At 41.7% G+C, this 20,357-nt stretch overlaps 2 protein-coding genes across 7 annotated transcripts in view; one reads left to right on the top strand and one right to left on the bottom strand.

Annotated features, from left to right (window-relative positions):
• Positions 1-20,357, top strand: part of PHACTR1 (phosphatase and actin regulator 1) — a 460,275-nt gene that overhangs the window by 66,388 nt on the left and 373,530 nt on the right. The gene's annotated exons all lie outside the window — the stretch shown is intronic.
• Positions 19,433-20,357, bottom strand: part of GFOD1 (glucose-fructose oxidoreductase domain containing 1) — a 541,281-nt gene continuing 540,356 nt past the window's right edge. The window contains exon 4 of the transcript XR_007772754.1: positions 19,433-19,443. The gene's annotated coding sequence lies outside the window, so the exon portion shown is untranslated. The remainder of the gene's footprint in view (positions 19,444-20,357) is intronic.

The raw sequence follows: 20,357 nt of genomic DNA on the forward strand, positions 1-20,357 counted from the left end.
CATCGGGTTTCCGAAATTGTATGGAGTGGCCCAGCCCCTACCCCATCCGACCCCCACCTGCTTGTCACCCCATGACGGCCCCCCGGGACTCCTGCCCCATCCAACCTCCCCTGTTCCATGTCCCCTGATGGCTCCCCTAGATCCCTGTCCCATCCACCCCTCCCTGCCCCTGGACTCCCTGCCCCTGACTGCCCCCCTACCCCTGCTGCCCCATCCAACACCTCCTCTCATTCCTGATTGCCCCCCCGGGACTCCCGCCCCATCCAACCACCCCTTCTCTCTGACCACCCCCAGAACCCCTGCCCCTGACTGCCACCGCTGCCCCATCCAACCCCCCCATCTCCTTCCTGACTGCCCCCCGGGACCCCTGCCACCCATTCAACCCCCGTTACCCGCCCTCTGACTGCCCTGACCCCTGTCCACACCCCTGCCCCAGACCACCACCCCGAACTCCCCTGCCCTCTATCCACCACACCACCCCCCCGCTCCCTGACCCCTTACCGTGCTGCCTGGAGCACCGGTGGCTGGTGGCACTACAGCTGTGCCGCCCAGAGCACCAGGACAGGCAGCCCTGCCAGCCGCCTGGAGCCAGCCACGCCACCGCGCAGCACAGAGCACTGGGTCAGGCTGTGGCTCTGCAACTGCACTGCCTGGCAAGAGTGCACAGCCCCAACACCCAGAGCATTGCACCGGCGGCGCAGTGAGCTGAGGCTGGAGGGGAGCGGCCAGGGGCTAGCCTCTCAGGCCAGGAGCTCAGGGCCAGGCAGGAGGGGTCTGCGGGCTGGTTGTGGCCCGTGGGCTGTAGTTTGCGCACCTCTGGTCTATCCCCATTTCAGTGCTACTCAGTACAGTAACTCTTCGCTTAATGTTGTAGTTCCTGAAAAATGCAACTTTAAGTGAAACGATGTTAAGCAAATCCAATTTCCCCATAAGAATTAATGTAAATGGGAGGGTTAGGTTCCAGGGAAATTTTTTTCACCAGACAAAAAACTATATTATATAGATACATTTTAAACAAACAATTTAATGCTGTTCACAGCTATGATGATTGTGAAGCTTGGTTGAGGTGGTGAAGTTAGAGGGTGGAAGAGCGAAGGATATTTCCCAGGGAATGCCTTGCTGCTAAATGGTGAACTCGGCTGAGCCCTCAAGGGTTAACGCGTTGTTAATGTAGCCTCACATCAAGGCAGCACGAACAAGAGGGAGGGGAGACAGCATGGCAGACAGAGACCTTGTGTGTGGGAGAAAGAGAGAGAAATGCACACTGCCCCTTTAAGTAAGCTGACCCACTCTTAAGTGTATTATCTTTTTAAGTGGATCAGGCAGTTGAGGCAGCAGCTGCTGCCCCAAGCTCTCTCTGTCTCTCTCCGTCCGTCTCCTGTCCCTGCTCTATATGGAGAAGGGATACGTGGGGTGCAGGAGCAGGGTGAGGGGGACACCCTGACATTAGCCCCCTCCCTTTCCCCCCCTGCACACAAAGCAGGAGTCTCTGGGAGCAGCTCCAAGGCAGAGTGCAGGAGCAGCACATGGCAGTGGGGGAAGGGACACCTGGCACAGCCAAACCAGGGGATAGACACTATGTCAGGTACGGGACTAGTGCAGGGGAAGGGACAGCTGAACTGCTGAGTGGCTGCAGTACAGAGAACTTAGGGAAGCAGGGAGCTGATAGGGGGAGCTGATGGGGGGCTGCCGGTCCACCCTGGTTACAAGCCCCCACCAGCTAGCTCCAACGGTCTGCTCTTTCTGCAAGCAGTGGACAAAGCAGGCGGCTGCCTAACGACATTAGAAGGGAGCATTGCACAGCTTTAAACAAGCATGTTCCCTAATTGATCAGCAATGTAACAACGACACAACGTTAACCGGGACAACTTTAAGTGAGGAGTTATTTTATATTCTGTTCAGGTTTTTGTGCCGTAACCATCACCACTGTATACCTGAGTGCATTCCAATGATACACTAAGCAATATACACAGTTTATTTCAAATATTAAGTGACAGTTTCATGTTTCTTCAGTGTCTTGAAATAAATACACTTTCTAGGACAAGTGATTAAAAGCTGAATGAAGTTCAGATGCTTAATTGTCAGATTCTTTGGCACTTCCATGGTGTTTTCTCTCACTGGATTTTATGACTCTGTGTGTGCTGCCCTCTAACAGCATATATTGTATTCCAGCTACTGTGTTTAAGTGCTTTGATAACACAGTACAGTCTATAAATACATCAGATGCCTGGTAAACAAAAATTCTTGAGAGAGAAAATCATTCCGTTTGTGGTTGAGCTCCCTACTCTTGGTATCATTCAAAGCCTCTTCAGCTGCATTCCTAGCAAACCACTAATATTCTCCCCCTCTTTATTTGTGCATTTGTTGCTGGATAGATTTTTCGTACAGTTGGGGGGTGAAGGTTTTTATTCGTTTATTTTTTGGAAATGTCAAGTAGACCATCAGCTATGCGTCTGTTGAGTGTGTTTTGTTTTTTTAAAACAATTGAGCTCTTCTCTCTGCAGGCTTCTGCTGCACATATGTATTGCACACTGGCTCCCATTCTGCAGCTGCCTGCTCATATCTTTGAAAATGGAGGGCACTCCAGGTATTGCAAGATCAGGCACTAAACTATGACACTGCAGTCTTTATCTTAACTACATCTCCCCTATTGTAGCTCTCCTCTCACATTGGAGCTACTTCTTGCATTCCAGCTGATCTCTCTTTGTATTAGACTGCTTAGACTTCACAGTGCAAAGTGCTCCTCAACACTTTGCCCAGCCAGGCTGACATCTTCCTTTCTTGACGTAAGTTCCTGTGAGCTGAGGTACTCTTAGCCCCCTTGAAACCAATCACATTTTGTAGGAACATGCAAACACTCACTACTGGGATTAGTGCTAGCACTCATGGTAGTAAACTCTAAGCCCCATAAGTTAGCAAAATCAGGATCTCAGTGAACAAACCATCAATAGAGCCAAAATATTAGTATGTAGCTTCCATGTGGCTATGAAGGACTCTCTGAGAGTTGCACATAATTCAAAAGAGTTCAGAAACAGCATAGACACTTGCAATACTTTACTTCCCTATGGTGTAAGTAAAGATCATGTGATCCAGCTTTCAATGTGACATATTTGGCATCTCACACATTGCCAACATGTTTCCTTCTAAAAATGAGTCTTGCAATTTCATGCCAAATTTTAATGTATCTCTCTGCTACACAAGTGAAATACTGATTAAAAAATCATCTATATTTGACAGGGTGCCTCTCTGAAAATGTAACTTGGCTCTTGGAAAACTTATAACTTATGTCATTTATAACTAAACAAATTGAAATCCTTTTTAAAATAAAAAATCATCTCATCAGACAGGAACCAAATGCCCAGTTTTCAGGTTTTTTCATTCAGATTTGATTTTTAAGAGATTTTTTTAAAAAAAAACAAAAAAAACCTAAGGATGTTTTCTTTTTACCGAACTGAATATACCTCTACCCCGTTATAACGCTGTCCTCGGGAGCCAAAAAATCTCACCGCGTTATAGGTGAAACCGCATTATATCAAACTTGCTTTGATCCGCCAGAGCGCATTGCCCTGCCCCCCCAGAGCGCTGCTTTACCGCGTTATATCCAAATTCATGTTATATTGGGTCACGTTATATCGGAGTAGAGGCATGCTACTTATCTAGCAGCCCTGCATTTTATCTGTACTGGGAGTCTGTCTTTTATTTTCTTTTTGTTTTACATAATACAGTAAAGATGGGTATTGATGCTGGAGCTACAGCATTGAGTGTGCTAGAATTGTTCTGAACAGGGGAAAGCTAAATGATGGCTGGGATGTGTCAAGGGGACAGAGAGAACCCTCCTCTCTCTAGTCACAGCGCATCTGCTCAGAGAACAGCCATAGTTAGGCACCAGCTGTTGGGTGTATAGCCAGCTAGTGCTGCCAGCCCCAGAGATGGAGTGTCTGGGCTGGGAGGGCCCCTGTGCTCCAGCAGCACTGCTCTTTAGGAAGCATTGGCTACAGCTGTTTGTTCCTGCCGCTCAGTGCTCCCCACCCCAATGCCTTTGGGGAGGCATTGAGTGCAGGCTCTGCAGCTTGGGAGGCACACCTCCTGCTCCCTTCTCAGCTCAGCCTCCGCAGAGGTATAATTGTGTGACAAGCCTTCAGAGGATACTGTAAAACTACTGTATAACATGTAATTGCAGTCTTTTGACAGGATGCTGCCTGATCTTTCTATTGCTGAAGGTTGCCTTCATTTGCTCCTATTATTGTGTCAGTTACTGATGTTTTTCTTGTTTTTAAAGTACTTCTTTAAAAAAAAAAACCCAGCTTTGCTCTATGAAAAGGTAAAGTTGCTGTTCTCCATCCTACTTTTTATTGTAAGGAGCTGAGCACTCTCCCCATGATATCACCCAACTTTTTGCAAACGGTGCTGTGCATTTCAAAGTATCAATCCTCTGTGACTGTCACACAGTCTAAGACTTTATTTGAAACCAAATTAGGCAAATACTGATTGCCAATTACAACACACATCCTGGAAAACTAGCTGTTGTGAGTAATTCAGGTTCATGTAGGTAAAATGCAGAGTGACAGGACTTGAGTTTCTTTTCAGTGTCCTTCAAAAGGGCATTAGGTCCATTGCTAGCATGAATCTTGTTTCTCTTTTGCCCCAGTCATCCAAGCCAGTGTTTCTCAAACTGGGGTCGCCGCTTGTGTTGGGAAAGCCCCTGGCGGGCTGGGCCGATTTGTTTACCTGCCTCGTCTACAGGTCCAGCCGATCGCAGCTCCCACTGGCCACGGTTTACCGCTGCAGGCCAATGGGAGCTGCTGGAAGTGGTGTGGGCCGAGGGACATGCTGGTCGCCACTTCCAGCAGCTCCCATTGGCCTGCAGCAGCGAACCGCGGCCAGTGGGAGCCGCGATCGGTCAGACCTGCGGACAGGGCAGGTAAACAAACCGGCCCAGCCTGCCAGGGGCTTTCCTGACACAAGTGGTGACCCTAGTTTGAGAAGCACTGATCTAAGCTGTTACAAAGCTTTGTCTCATCTTCTTCCACATCATCAACAATAATCCTGTTCTTTGTAAGAACATAAAGGTGAAAATATATTCATATTGAACAAGGACTTTTTGATAAATTCTTATATAACACTTTTAATCAGTAGATCTCAGTGCTTTACAAAGGAAGTCAGTATCATTCTCCCCATTTTATAAATGGAGACACTGAAGCCAGGGTTGGATTAACTTTTTGTGGGCCCAGTGCCAAAAATATTTGTGGACCCCCCGGGGAATGATTGTAAAGGGGGCTTGGGGCAAAAGCACAGTGGGGCGGGAGCTAGAGTTGGTCCCTGGAGCAAGAGATGGGCCAGGGGTAAACTGCAAGCACAGCAGGGCTGGGGAGGGGATAAACAGGATACCCCCCCAGCCCTGTCCACATAGAGCGGGTACCTACCTGGTTCTAGCCCATTCTCTTTGTCTCTCTCTGCACTGAACTGCCCCTCCTCCCGCAGCAGCAGGACAGGTTCTCTTCCAGCCCTCTGGGGTGAGTGTTGAGAGTGGGAGGAGCAGAGGCTAATATGGTTACTCCTATAACTGGACTTTTAGTTTCCAGTTAGCACTGCTAACTGGACTCTTAGGTCCTGTTTTCTACTAGAGTTTCCAGTCTAAAACTGGGTACCTGGCAACAGGGCTGCTGGAAAAGCCTGGGGGGGCGGGGACGGCAAGCAATCATTTTTTAAGTGTTGGGGGGGAGCAAGTGGGGGTGGGCTAGGGAGTGGAGAGGAGCTAGTGGGCAGGGCCATGTCTGGTGTACTGCTCAGGTAGGTTGGAGACTGGGGGGATCAGTCGACACAGCCCAAGAGACGTGACAGCCAGTGGTGGATTTAGAGTTAGTGGGGCCCCCCCGGCCCTGTGCTCAGCTTCACTTTTGAGGCCCCTCCTTGGGCACCAGCCAAGAAGAAGAACATTCTCTCTTATCTCCCTCCACCCCTGTTTTTCATTCTTTTTTTCTTGATCCTCTTCCTATAAGTAATAGCAAGTAAATGAAAATAAAGTGAGGTATCTTGATTGTTCTTGTAGTCTAATTTATTTTTCCACAGACCACTTGAAAATTGCAGAGGGTCTCAACTGACCACTTAATTATCTTTCCAAATATTGTTTGTACTGTTAGCTAACTATTGTAAAGTGCTTTGTGAGGAAGGTGCAGGGGCTGGGTGTGTGTGTGTGGAGGGGTGTGCAGGAGTCAGGGCCAGGGGCTGGGGAGGTGTGAGGGGGGTGCAGGGGCAGGGTGGGCAGGGGGCTAGGGGTGTGGACTGGAGTCATGTGGGTACTCACGGCAGGGGGCTAGAGGGGGTATGCCCCAATTCCAGCCCCTTCCCCAAGGTCCGCTCCTGCCTCTTCTCCTCCTTCCCGGAGTGGCGAGTGTGCTGAGGCTCCACTCTTCCCCTTCTCCCCTGCCACCAAACAGCTGATCGGCAGCAGGGAGAGGGGAGGGAACATAGCATCTTCCGGGGGAGGAGCTTGGCTGCCAGCAGAGCCTGCCCTGCTGCAGCAGGAGCCAGCTGCATCAAGCTTTTGCCACCACAGGAGAGAGTGGGGAGAGGCGGAGAAGAGCAGGCCAGGGCCCCTTTGGACTGTGCGCCCGGCACCATGGTAAATCTGATACTGACTGAAGCATGGAGTGGTGAAGTGGCTGGCACAAAACACCTACCAATCTAAAAGGCAGTGCTAGGAGTAGAGTCCAGATCTCCTGAGTCCCAATCCAGTGATGTATTCAGTAGGCCACATTGCCTCCCTTTTTAACTAACAAATTTCCCATACCGTATTTTCCATGAGCTTAGGAATACTTAGGTTGCTTTACCAAAATGCATATTTGGCAATTCTACATTATGTTAATAAAAAAAGAAATAAACAATGAAATTTCAGAAAAGTTTAAATGACACTATGTGACAAAGTATGACTGAATTTATTTTAAAGTAATGTATTTACCACAGAATGTTAAAATTTAAACAATCAGCGTAACAGCTTGAAATCGATGGCTTAGCACTAAGTGGATATGTATGTGAGTTCCATAGTATTCTATGTAGGTAATTTTGATGGTTAACATGGAATTATTGTGGATCTTTTAGTACAAGATTTTATCAGTTTGTCAATGAAGATTGCCTGTCAGTTAATGTTTGTACAAATTAAGGTTTTTGGAAGTGACAGTTCAACCCAGGTAATTCTAAAATTATAAAGTTTAGGAATTTGCATAATTGCTCAATTATTCATTTTGATATTCAAAATGCTTTCCCGGGGAAAAAATCTATAATCTCTGGCCAAATCTTTTTCTCACAGAAACAAATGACTTCATCTGAAGTATGCAATCAACTAGTTCCAAAATTATTCTTATTTATTTTGAATTTCCAGCTGATACTCACTGATATCTTATCATTTTAACCCTAGTTTTAATATAAATTACACAGTTATTTCAAGTGATGTTAACCCAGTGGTAAATTTTCTTATCATAAAATCCATTAACATCAGTTCCAGAAACTATCTGTTCCTGGATAGCAATAATGTGGCTTATCATTACCTTTGGTCATGGTACTTGGTTTTCAGGCATGTAATAACATTTTAATAGGTAGTTGCTATTGCTGCATGTAAACAAGGTTTGTTTCTGTGCTAAAATGAATTAACCACTAAAACATTGATATCTTCAGCCTCACCACTCTTAGCAACCCTTTGACTTTAAAACTGAAGCTGAAACTTATTTCCAAAACACGAGTACACATTAAAGTAGTTTAGTATAAGCCTGTAACCTTAGGTATACGCTTTCAAAGGACTACATTTTGGCTTTGTCGCAATCCCAGTGGATGGGGCAACAGGTAGCTGTGCTGCCCCAGGAGCAGACCAGCAAACGGACAGTGATTCAGAGAGTTTTCCCCCTGCTGTGGGGGCGATACCCTGCCATAGTGTCCCACTGGTCCCATACCTGCCATAGTGTCTGTCCCCTGGTTTGGCTGTGCCAGGTGGCATGTCAGTGGGGAAGAAGTCTTAACTCCATCCATTCCCTGTGCATTTATACAGGAGGGGAAATAGCGGCTTTGTGAATGCTGCCCCTAATGAGGGTAGCTTTGAGTTCTCTTCCTCCCATATGCAGCAACAGTAGATAAGCCATGAACTGGCGCTAAGAATTTAAATTAGAATAACCCAGTCATTGCTTGAATTTAAAAAAAAAACCTGTGAAGAATGTTTCTATTACTTCCCTAGTGAACAGCACAGGTTCCAGCCCAGGTTAGCCAATGCCTGTGATATTCAGGTAGGAGATAAGAAATGTTTCAGTTCAGCACTGGTACAGTACAGCTGCCTGTCTTTACTTTCTCCTTGGTAATGCAACAGACTTTTTCCTTTTTTGGTGTTAAAAAACAGAGGGATATTAATAATTCTGGCCTTGGAATCTATGAATAATGCTTAATTTTGGTGAATTTTAGGATTTTCTAGTGTTCAGTTTCTCCAATCATGGCCAGCATTTGGTGGGTTCCTGGTGATCTTTTTTTCAACATTATATTACAAATTTGCAAACATGGTAACTCAACATAATTAACATACACATTAGAAAAAGAGACGTCAGTTTATTTTTTCTTACCTATCCTCCTTTGGGAACACAAATTAACAAGCTTCATGTTCGATTTGTTTGTTTATGAATATGTGGTGCCAATAAATTCTACATGCTTGGCAATAATATAAACCCCTAAGGGACAAATGCTCAAAAGAGATTTTGAAAATTCAGTTCTGCTAGCTGATCTGCCTAGGGGGCTTTATATGGACACAGAGATAGCCTCTGAAACCCACTTTTTCAGCATGAGGGCCAAAATTTGTATGCAATTGAATTATGTGAACCCACTTTTTGGTTCCTGAGTTTTTGTGCTTCTGAAAATCCATGCCTGAATATACCAAATACCATTTCCTTGGGCATATTAAATAATTAGATATCTAACCAGCCAATTTCCATGCATAAAACATGTTTTTATCGTGCATAAACTTGGGTGCTCAAAGGTACATACACATAAAATTTGAGCATACAAATTCAGAGCCTATTTTGAACATTCAGCATTGAGTTATGAGGTCTATAAATGAACTTGATTCCATTTCACATGTATAGTTTGTTGCCACATTTTCACAGAACGTGTCCCCTAGGGAAAAGGGCTTGATAGTCAGAAGAGTGCTAATACTGTAGTTCAAAAAATATTGCCATCAGCTCTGAAACAGCTGTTACTATTTTGAGCACATCAATATAAAATATCATGCCAACCTCTTAAATTGTTTTTTATTGCTACTTTTTATTCTATAGGTAAAACTGAAGAAGCAGGGTTTTCAAACGTGAGTGCCTCAAACTGGTTGCTAAACCCTTATTTTTAGGCACAGAGATTTGAAAGTTTTGGCTCAGATATGTGGGTTGCATGTGTATAGGGTTGGTTTTTTTCATGCATAAAGGATTGCTAGCAAATCTCATATATTAAGCAGTGGTGGTTCCCCTGAGTATTACTAATTCACTCACACGTACAGGATTATATTGGTGGAAAAAAGAAAGCAGAATTAATAAAATTGCTATCTGTTGCTCAGATCGCATGGCTATAGGGTGTTTCTTGTGATGATATGGAAGTGATCATTCTTCTTTATTCATCTTTTTGTGAAAGTACAAACAGAATCTTATATCTGAGCTGGATATTGCAAAATGGAATTGTAATTTTAGTGATGAGACAAATTCTGAAGTGGTGTCCTATGAAGTGATTGAACAAGCTTAGGTATTTGAAGCCATTTAGTTTGCTCTTTTTGAAACATGTGGCTACTGCTCTCCCTTCCCCGCCCCACCCCCCTTAGTTAGCCTTATAACGTTTTGCCACCTGCACCATTTTGAACTCGTAGGTGAGTTTTATGCTGTGTGTACAGTAATGGAATAGATAAGTATTGCTGTTTCCTGTAATTATCTCAAATGAAGATGTTTGTAAATAGGCTACGTGCAATTAAAAAATGCTCCTATGTAAAGACAGATCAGGACAAGTCCTTACATAGATGCACAAGGAAATTACTTCTGGTGGTCACCAAATTCCTGTTGAAGTCCCGAGTATCTCAATGACCTGTGAGCCAGAGATGTGGGAAGAAGGTTCACTGACTCTGGCAGTAGCTATGATTGCATCAACGAACCCTCTAGGCCTTGTCTTCAGTACACATTGGGAGCACTATAGGGAGTGTTGTCAAACAAACAAACATTTTAAGCACTATGCCACTTAGACCTGCTATGAGCAGGATTAGATAACAACATGCTGGTTAACAATGCCAGCACCTGCCTGGAACTTTGTCTACACTAGCACTCTCACTGGCAGAGCTATAGTAGTGGTAGCAATAATTGTGGTGGTGGGTGGGGTGGGGGAATTTAGGGTGGGGGGAAGTTTAGCATAGAAACTGATGTATTTGTAGCTTTTCTGCAAATTTCACAAATCCCAACACAAATATCATAACTGAATCTGCTTAGCATGAAACAACTAGGTTTATGCAATGAAGGAAAAGCTATAAGAAAGGCACACAAAGCTAGGAAATGTGAAATATTTGTGTTACAAACTGAAGTGTGTGCTTAGTATTTACAAACAGCAAAATGTTCACAGACATCTAAAGTTAGGTCTGATCAACACACAGTTGATTTAACTAATGGTGTGATTTTTTTTTTTTTTAACCAGCGTAATTAAACAGGTGTGAAACTAGCATTGCAGTGCCAAACTGATTTAGGGGCATAAGTCTCATTTTGAAAAGTGACTTAGGAGCCTTAGGGACTGTCTATACACTGGTGTAATGCACACTATGGGAGAGTAATTTCTAAAACTCAGTAACATGATGTTTAATTGAGTTTGAAATGGGGCTTTTATAGTTCTGAGACCAAAGTACAATCTTCTTTGGCTAAAAAACTGCTTAGTTTACATGCAGAAGTTACATCAGTTTACTGAAATAAGTTCAAAAAGTGTTTTTACTTAAAGCATGGACACACTACATTAGTTTAAAACAGATTACATGAGTTTAGTTTGCTTTTGTAAATTTACCAACCAAATTAATAAACCAGGTTTGAATTAAATTGAGAGTGAACACATAGGGCTTTGCACCGATTTAACTATATTGGTTTAAAATCACACCATTAGTTAAACCAATCAGGCCTACTTTAAGATTCTTTTTGGTAAGGAATCTGAAAGAGGACAGTGAAATTGCATGGTATATAGGATCAGGAAAAATATTTCTGGACTTAGGGTCAGCATTGTCAAAGGTGTGCAGCTGCTTGTGGAAGGACACTAAGCGAGCATTGAGGGGCACAGTGTTGACAAAGCAAAGGTTGCAAGCAAAAGAATGGCAAGTGATGAGATATAAAAATAGTTCCTCCCATGCTGCTTTATTTTGGTAAATGAACTTCCATGTTTCAAAACAATAAACTTAAAATTATACTTGTTACAAGAGTTTTCTATCACCTTTCTGCCACTTAATTATATCGGCAGCCATATTAACGTGTTACGTTTTGTATTTGAAAAACTACCTTGTATTTGACTTAGAGAGGAGGGAATATTTAGGTATGCAAACTGCCACTTCAACAAATGATTTTTCAAGGGGAACAGCAGAAATGAGCAGAAGTAAAGTACATTTGTTAGTGATTTGGCTGACATTTCCCTCCAGGCCCCAAATGGTTGCTAAACTTCTGTTCACTTTCATAGGCATATGCTGTAGCTGTCTAGAGCTCATATATTATATGCAACGTTACTGACTATGGAGAGCAGCAGTAGAGCTAGCTTCGTAAGAGCTTTTGAAGTAAATGCTCAATAAGGATAGATTCTACACGTGTGAAAGTGCCCATTTTATGCTGTAAATCAGAGTTTCTGCTTTGATACAGTACATAGTGAAGATTCTGGAAGCACAGCAATGATACAAGATGTAAAGACCGTTAGATCTATGTGGTTACCCTGGATTCTGAGAATAACCTCAATATTTTGGTAATGATTTGTTATCTCATTGCAGTGAAGTTAGGTTTATTACAAGAATTCTAGAGATTTTGAACCTCAGATTTTATCCCATGGAAGTTTTAATCTTGTTTAAAAACCATTGTTCTACTCTGTTTAATAGAACTATTGACATTTCTTCCTCTTTCTCTATAACCAGGTGTTTCCCAAACTTGGGATGCCACTTGTTTAGGGAAAGCCCCTGGCGGGCTGGGTTGGTTTGTTTACCTGCCGCGTCCGCAGGTCCAGCAGCCATTGGCCTGGAGCAGCGAACCGCAGCCAGTGGGAGCCGCGATCGGCCAGACCTGCGGATGGGGCAGGTAAATAAACCGGCCTGGCCTGCCAGGGGCTTTCCCTAAACAAGCGGCATCCCAAGTTTGGGAAACACTGCTCTATAGCATTCTTAGGAACAAATATACATTAAGAGCTAAAACCTGCTCTCACTCAAGGATCTGGAAGAACTCTCATTATCTTTACTAGTGCAGGAATCACAAGTATGGTGACTTCTCTGTCCTATTTAACTCTTCCAACAATCAACTTTTAAATGGTTCAAATCCAGAATAGTCAGTAGAAGTCTTGCCAGTGATTGTAATGTGAGTAGAACAGATTCTGTGTGCAGAACAGCTGCTGATTTCAATAGGAGCTCTGAGCAGAGAGTTTTGTAGGCAACATCTGAGCCTGGTCCATTAAAGTTGTTGCCAAAATTCTCCATGGTCTTTTCTGATGTAGCATCAAGTCCATAGGGCATTTTCAAGAACCAGCTCAAAAGATGTAACATAAATTCATACTTCCACAAAGGTACAGAGCATCTATTTTTTGCTCTTCTCTAGGTAGCTGCACGGGTTAGCAAATCTTCATTTTCAGGTTCCCGAGTCAGAATTGTTTTAAGGTATACAGTTCTGATCTCCATCACTACTTTTATAGAAGCTTCTTCAAATTATCTTAACTGATTACAGAGTACTCTTTTTGTAATCAGATCAAGTTGAACAGGAAATCCTAACTCAGCACTGTTTCTCATTAAAAAATTATGGTACAAATACTTTAAATAAATTGCTCACAATTTCATTCCCAGTGATATTGATACTCACTATCAGGATGTTCAACTGACTTTTTTTGTGTCAGATTTAACAGACTGCAATAATGAATAGTGAAGTGGCAGAAAACATCCATACTGAAATCAAAGCACTGTTTGTTTTGCTTTAAAACCTGTGTAAGGGTTTTTCATAAAGATGTAAACTTCCTCAGAAATCAGAAAGAAAAGAAGAATAATTAAGGCTGAAGCTATATAACTTAGAATATTATATATTATATTTTCCTGAAAGGTAAAAATCTCATTTTGTGGTTCTTGATTTTTTGTTGTGAATATGTTGTATAATCTTAACACATACTTCAACTCGTTCTACAAGGTATCATAACACATATTTACATAAAATCTAAAGATTAAAAACCTCATCATTTTTTGTATTGCTTTGTTTTTAAATGGAGATAATTTAAACAGTATAGAGAAAGTATGTGTTATACAGATGAATGTGGATTTACTTTAAGTAGGAGGAAAACTTCTTTCAAGCTTTTTTTTAAACTATTGATAAGACACCCTGTTTAGAATATTCATGAGGATTATTGAGGAACTGCAACAGAGACAGTTTTAATAATTAATTCATCAGGCCTATTTATTTCTCTAATATATTGCAAAGCTTTGTCATCTAGATAGTAAAAAACAGTCTTGATTTTGTATAGGCCTGTTTATCACTTAATTGGTGATTTTGATTATAAACGTTAAAGCTTATTTTGGACACTAAATATCTAACTGTTCTACTTTTTTGTAACTGAAGCTTAATTAAGATTTAAATAGGTCTCTGTTAAAGTATTGAGAACAGAGTGCAAGCTTCTTTAAGTAGAGGGCTGTTTTAAAAGACCATCTCTATTACATGATTTATTCAGCACCTGGTGCTATAGGAGAGCATTATAAACTTTCTCATTTTAACATGCACTGTTGTATAATGTATACACACAGAGATATGCTTTGCTGAAGTAGAAATAATATTTGAGATGTGTGTATGTGTACCTGTTTTATAATTGCTGGGAGGAAAAAAGGAAATGTTTTAGTCAATGAATACAGTGTATTGAAGAATCAGAAAGTACCCCACTTGGATTTCATTAGCTAAATATTCCAGTGAGTCAGAATTGCCAACTTTCAGACTTTGTCCTCCTAGATAAAGTTATAAAAACATGATGTGGTGATATTTGCAGCATAATGTCTTGACATCCCAGGGTTGTGGCTCAACATCATGGTATCGCAGTTAAGAATATTTTTCATAATACACAGTTTTGCATGGTGTTTTATTAAGTTTACAAAGTAAGGGAACCAGGTCAACCTCAAAGATGTCAGGACTCTATTTTTCTGAGTTTGGTAAACCCTACTGACCGGAAGCAGGGGGATGACCCCAAAATTAAGATTGTCCCCAGAAAGGGTCCAGTCTGTTTTCTAGCCTTCCTTTGGAGATTCTGATTTTTATCATCATGAAAGATCTCCAGGTGGGTTAAGGATGCAATCAGCTGGCCCTTTATTCATGCTGGGGATCTTATCCATTTTTGTTTGATCATGGGTTGTTTGTTTCAGTAACTACTTGTTGATGTGTCTGAAGCTATCCTACAATAGCATCATAGAAGATGGGACTCAATCAGTAGTGATGAGTGTCTATGTGAATGTGTCATTAGCAAGGGTTTTAAATGTAGCATCATTCAGTGATCTGTCCTCTCTCCCATATTGCTCACCGTATGTGAAATTTCTTGCTGAGCTGCCTTCTGAATACTGACTATAGTATCACCAGTGTGCTGAAAAGTAAGGGTCCATCTTCTCTTTCTGGAACCCTGAAAAGTTTTCTTTTTTCGTTACTTGAATGATATTGTCAGTTGGATGCAGCCAAACTACCTCACCCTGAGACCCCAGAAAACTGAGATCCTATTGACTGGTGGCTGTTATTAGCAAGGAGGCTCTCTCCTCTTTTGCTTCCCAACTTATTGAAAGAGATTCATCTGGAGTCAGTTAAAGAATCTTGGGGCCTGTCTATACCAGTAACATTTTCTAACTGGTTTTAAGTCTTGTCCAGGTCAATTCATTTTAAAGTAACCTGATCTTTTTTGTTATTTATTTATTTATACTCAAACTGCTTTCAAACCAGTTAGAAAATTTCTCTAGTACAGACTTTGACGTTTCTTTCAACTGTGCCTGCCTATGGGGAAAAAATGTTTGAGATGTAGTTCAAAGGAATTTTTGTTATTTGTGCAGTTTGTGCTGGTTTCACCCTTATTTAGCCCACAATATCCTTGCAAAGTAACATATATGCCCTCTTGATGGCGAAGCCTATGTACTGTGTAATTGCCTTTAGCAGAGCTCCCAGTGATACTTCTCCATTTACTGTAATTTGTTCAGAATGAAGCAGAGCACTTGCTCATAGTTGGAACAACTGAGATCATGTTACGCTTACATTCCATTCTTTGTTGCTTAGAAAATGGTGGATTGCTTTAAATTCCCACTGTCTACTTTTAAGTCCTTTAATGCCACAGGCCTTGACTGTATTTGAGGCCTTCTTGAGCAATGTCCTGAAGGATATATGTGCTCATATACCATCCATCTTTTAGTGATCCTACTGTAGTGTCTTAGGTCAGCAGAAGACTGAGGTCTCAATTAATCTCTTCTCTCTTTTAGACTCTTTTAGATTCACAAAGACTGTGAATGGCTAGCCAACTACAAAAGCAGTTTCTCCTCCCTTGGTGTTCACACCTCAACTGCTAGTAGAGGATCTCACCCTCCCTGAGTGAACTAACCTCATTATCTCCAGACTGATTCCTGCCTGCATATTTATACCTGCCTCTGGAAATTTCCATTATGTGCATCTGACAAAGTGGGTATTCACCCACGAAAGCTTATGCTCCAATACATCTGTTAGTCTTTAAGGTACCACAGGACTCTTTGTTGCTTTTTACAGATCCAGACTAACATGGCTACCCCTCTGATACTTCCTCTCTTTTAGTCTCTTTAACAGTCTCACTTTTTTTCCCCAGAGGGGTTTCAATATGATCACTGTTGGTCCCATATCTATTACTTTTATTCCCACTCCCACTGTCTTCTTTTTATATCCAAACCCTCAACTTGTTTTGTTTTCAATGCTAATAATTATTAAATGCAGGAAACTTTCATTAATAGAATGTTAGGGTTGCTTATATAAATACACACGTTTCCCATAGCAATGTTACCTTGACCACACTGCACAGAGTGCATGAACACATGTGGTAGCATTACTGATGTGTGTTAGTAATGTCTCCATTTTAAAGACAGAGAACTTGAAGCAAACCTGCCTCCAAAATCTACTATTTTTAAATGAGCAAACTTCCATTGAAGCCGATAGACTTTTTGCTCACATAGAGAATTTAATACTTAGCTCATATATATATTGCCCTTGTGAGTTGTTGAAACCATAAAGGAAATCTCGTGCAGAGCCAGAAATAGAACCCATGTCTATTTATTCTCAGTCCTATAATCTAAACACAAGCTGATTCGTTCCTTTTCCTTGATTTTTTTATTATAATATTGTGCTGTATTTCAGAATACTTTTACACCACCCAATATGCTTTATAAATATAGTTATTGGCCCTGACTCAGGAAACACTTGTGCACATGCTTAAATCCACCTTGATTAAATCTATTTAAGGCTTAAGTCCTACAACATAAAGATGTCTTCAATTTCAAGGGGGAAATTAACAAATAATATAAATCCAATTTTGCAAGCTTTACTCCCTATGTAGTCTATTGGTTTCAACTGGAAAAAAAACCCACTGGCTCTGCTTAGCTGACATTTTTATTTATTTATTTATTTTTACTTTGCTGTTGGGCAGCTCTCAGTTTTCTGTCTGTAAAATGAGGAAGATTTATGTGTGACTTATCTGTTGCTTTAACTATTATTATTGAAATAACTTGAAATGATATGGGATGTTGAGATTTTGAAAAGGTTACAACTTATGTAAAAAACATTTACAGATTTTGTATTCTGCATGGTACAATAACAGCCCCACAAGTGATACCCAGTCTTTTTGCCAAATTATATATTTACCCGAAAGGCTACAACAGACTATTCAGGTCTTTTTGTAAATATTATGAACTTCATATGCAAAAAGATGTGCTAGTCATTATCTAAGTTACAAGCACATCTGAAAGCATTCTTGATGCTTGTAATAAATTGCTCTTAAAACTTAAAATACATGTCTCTTTAAAGGTGATTTCAAAATAAATGGAAGTGCTGAAATACTCCAAGGAAAGCAGTTCTTGTGGAGTTTTGGGTGAATCTGTGAAATTTCCAGCCAAATTTTGCAGGGTCAAGGACCTTACCTACTCTAAGAAATCTTGTATAAAATTCTCCTGGAGTTGCAGCTCCACCGGTGATAGCAATGTTAAGAGTGCTAAGCTGAGCAGTGGTGGGAAATTTTAGAAAAAATTCCTGTGTGTATACAGCCAAGAAGTTCAAATCATTTTTGTTGAGATGTGGAGAAGAATGAAGACTTTCATATGCTTCCAGCCCTTCAAGTGAACTTGCAAACCTCTAATGTTTGCCTATCAGCAGCATAGGTAGTTTAAACCAGTAAATTTGATTCAAGTGCACATAAAAAGAAAGAGAAGTTTTGTGCTATTCTGAAAGCTTCAAGGGAGGAAATTAAACAGCCACAGGAAAGACATTAATTAAAACTATCTGCCAGCTGTTACTTTCTTCCTAGTTAAAAATGTCTGCATTTAAAACATAACAAAATGCAGTTTTGAGTGTGAGCAAGTGCAGGGTAGCGCATTACTGGTCATCAGTTTTAGTATCTCATATAATCATGGGTGGGCATTATTTAATTTCTCTTTAATGGACCAATATCTTGTTCTCATTTACTTCTAAGGCAGTGATGTGCTGTGAGTATTTTAACAAGGGGCCCCCACAAAAATGTTTCCTTCAGCTGTAATTAAGCTCCAGGTACTCACAAAGAGGAGAATGAGGAATCCATTAACTTGTTTTTCCATTTAAACAAAAATCCTTTCTCCTAACATAAAACAAAGAGGGAGACCGCAGCAATGTGCAAATGAACATATTAAATATGTGTCCTAGAAATGCTTATTCTGCAGTACTGAAAACGTGTGGTAAGCAAGTTAAGAAACAGTGTAAAGTGAAGTAAACAGTATTCAGCTTGTGGAATTAGAAATGCAGCATAGGGCTGAAAGTGAGAACATAACCTCCCAAGCCATTAAAAAATATTTCTGACTAAATGTTCTGAGTGTGTTTACACAAACTGTATACACCTGAAGAATATTTTGTTCAAATAAGTATTTAATTTTTTTCTTTTTAAATTCAGACATCTGTAAGAGCCCTGGTGATTATCTAACAATATCCAGCAAGGGGGTGAACTTCCCCAGAGGCAGGGAAGCCATCTAAACTCCCCCTTCAGTTTGGCAGCAGAATTTTGAGCAAGCATCTCCCTGGAGCCCTCTCAGCACATTACTGTGCTAAGGGCCATCCCAACACATGCACAAATTGCATAGTACACACCTAGAAAACCTTCTGGCTCTGGCCAAGTAGTGAATCAAAACTGTTTCATCTCTCCTGCTCTGCGCCTGTGGCACACAATAGTTTAATGTCCTGAGAGTTGTGGTTGTTGGGCTTTGTATGGATGTGGCTGGCTCGTGTTGAATGGTCTTTGATATACAGGAGGTCAGACTAGATGATCTGTGGTCCCTTCTGGCCTTGAACTCTATGACAATTCAGGCTCACTTCCATATTCACTCTCTCTCACTGCTGCCCTTCCCTCATATCTGCATATTGCCACCTCTCCTACCACGTATTTAAGAAAGAGCTGGGGTGTCAGATAGGGCAATACTGAGCTTTGGATAGGAAAAAAAAAACTGCTTCTAATATAGTAGTTTCAGCAGAGTCAGGACTTATCCACATAGCCAAATGTGTCGGGAGACTCGTTTACTACCTTGTTGTCCCTTAACACAGTTTGATCTTGCAGTGTAGATGGATGGGTTCAAGACATGTTTTTACTGGGCCCCTGAATTGTATTATAGCCCCAGACCAGGGGCAGCTCTAGCTTTTTTGCCGCCCCAAGCATGACAGTCAGACTGCCTTTGGCAGCGCGCCTGCGGGAGGTCCTCCGGTCCCACGGCTTCAGCATACCTGCCGCTGAATTACCGCTGAAACCGCGGGACCGGCGGACCTCCCACAGGCAAGCCACCGAAGGCTGCCTGACTGCCCCCTTTGCAGAGACCGGCAGGCTGCCCCCGCGGCTTGCCACCCCAGGCACACACTTGGTGCGCTGGTGCCTGGAGCCGCCACTGCCCCAGACAGAGCCGGGTTGTGTGGGATGCTGTGATATGGTTAAACTACGGTTCTGCCCTGGCTATGCTGCAAGACAAACCAGTTTTTCAACCATCTTGAACAGCCATGCTGTAGCCAGGTCTGTTGACCAGGTTGTTTTTATAATGTAGATGGGCCCTAAAAGAGTGAAACAAATGAGATTCTGGAGGATGCTGATCTGGGATTATAAAAGGATTTCACAAAACTGCATGACTGGGCAACAAAATGGCAGATGAAATTCGGTGTTGATAAATGCAAAGTAATGCAGATTGGAAAACATAATCCCAATTAAACATACAAAACAGTGGGGCTCTAAATTAGCTGTTCCACTCAAGAAAAAGATCTTGGCATCGTTTGGGTAGTTCTTTTGGAAACATCTACTCAATGCACAGTGGCAGTCAAAAAAAGATAACAGAATATTAGGAACTGTTAGGAAAGGGATAGATAATAAGACAGTAGATATCATAATGCCACTATATAAATCAGTGGTATGACCACACTTTAAATATTGCGTGCAGTTCTGGTGAAACCATCTCAAAAAGACATATTAGAATTGGAAAACATACAAAGAAGGGTAACAAAATTTTTAGGGATATGGAACAGCTTCCTTATGAAGAGAGATGAAAAAGACTGGGACTGTTCAGCTTGGAAAAGAGATGACTAAGTGGGGGGATACGGTAGAGATCTATAAAATCATGAATGGGATGGAGAAAGTGTTATTTACCCCTTTGCATAACACAAGAACCAGGGATCATCCAATGAAATTAATAGGCATCACATTTCAAACAAACAAACAAACACAATGCACAATCAGCCCGTGGAATTCATTGCCAGGAGATGTTGTGAAGGCCAAAAGTATAACTGGCTTCAAAAAATTTAGTTAATGGAAGTTAGGTTCATCAGTGGCTATTAGCCAAGATAGTCAGGGATGTGACCCTAAGCCTCTGACTGCCAGATGCTTGGACTGGATGACAGGGAATGGATCACTCA

This window comes from Gopherus flavomarginatus, chromosome 2 (assembly GCF_025201925.1).
Source record: "Gopherus flavomarginatus isolate rGopFla2 chromosome 2, rGopFla2.mat.asm, whole genome shotgun sequence".
In the NCBI taxonomy this organism is placed as follows: domain Eukaryota; kingdom Metazoa; phylum Chordata; order Testudines; family Testudinidae; genus Gopherus; species Gopherus flavomarginatus.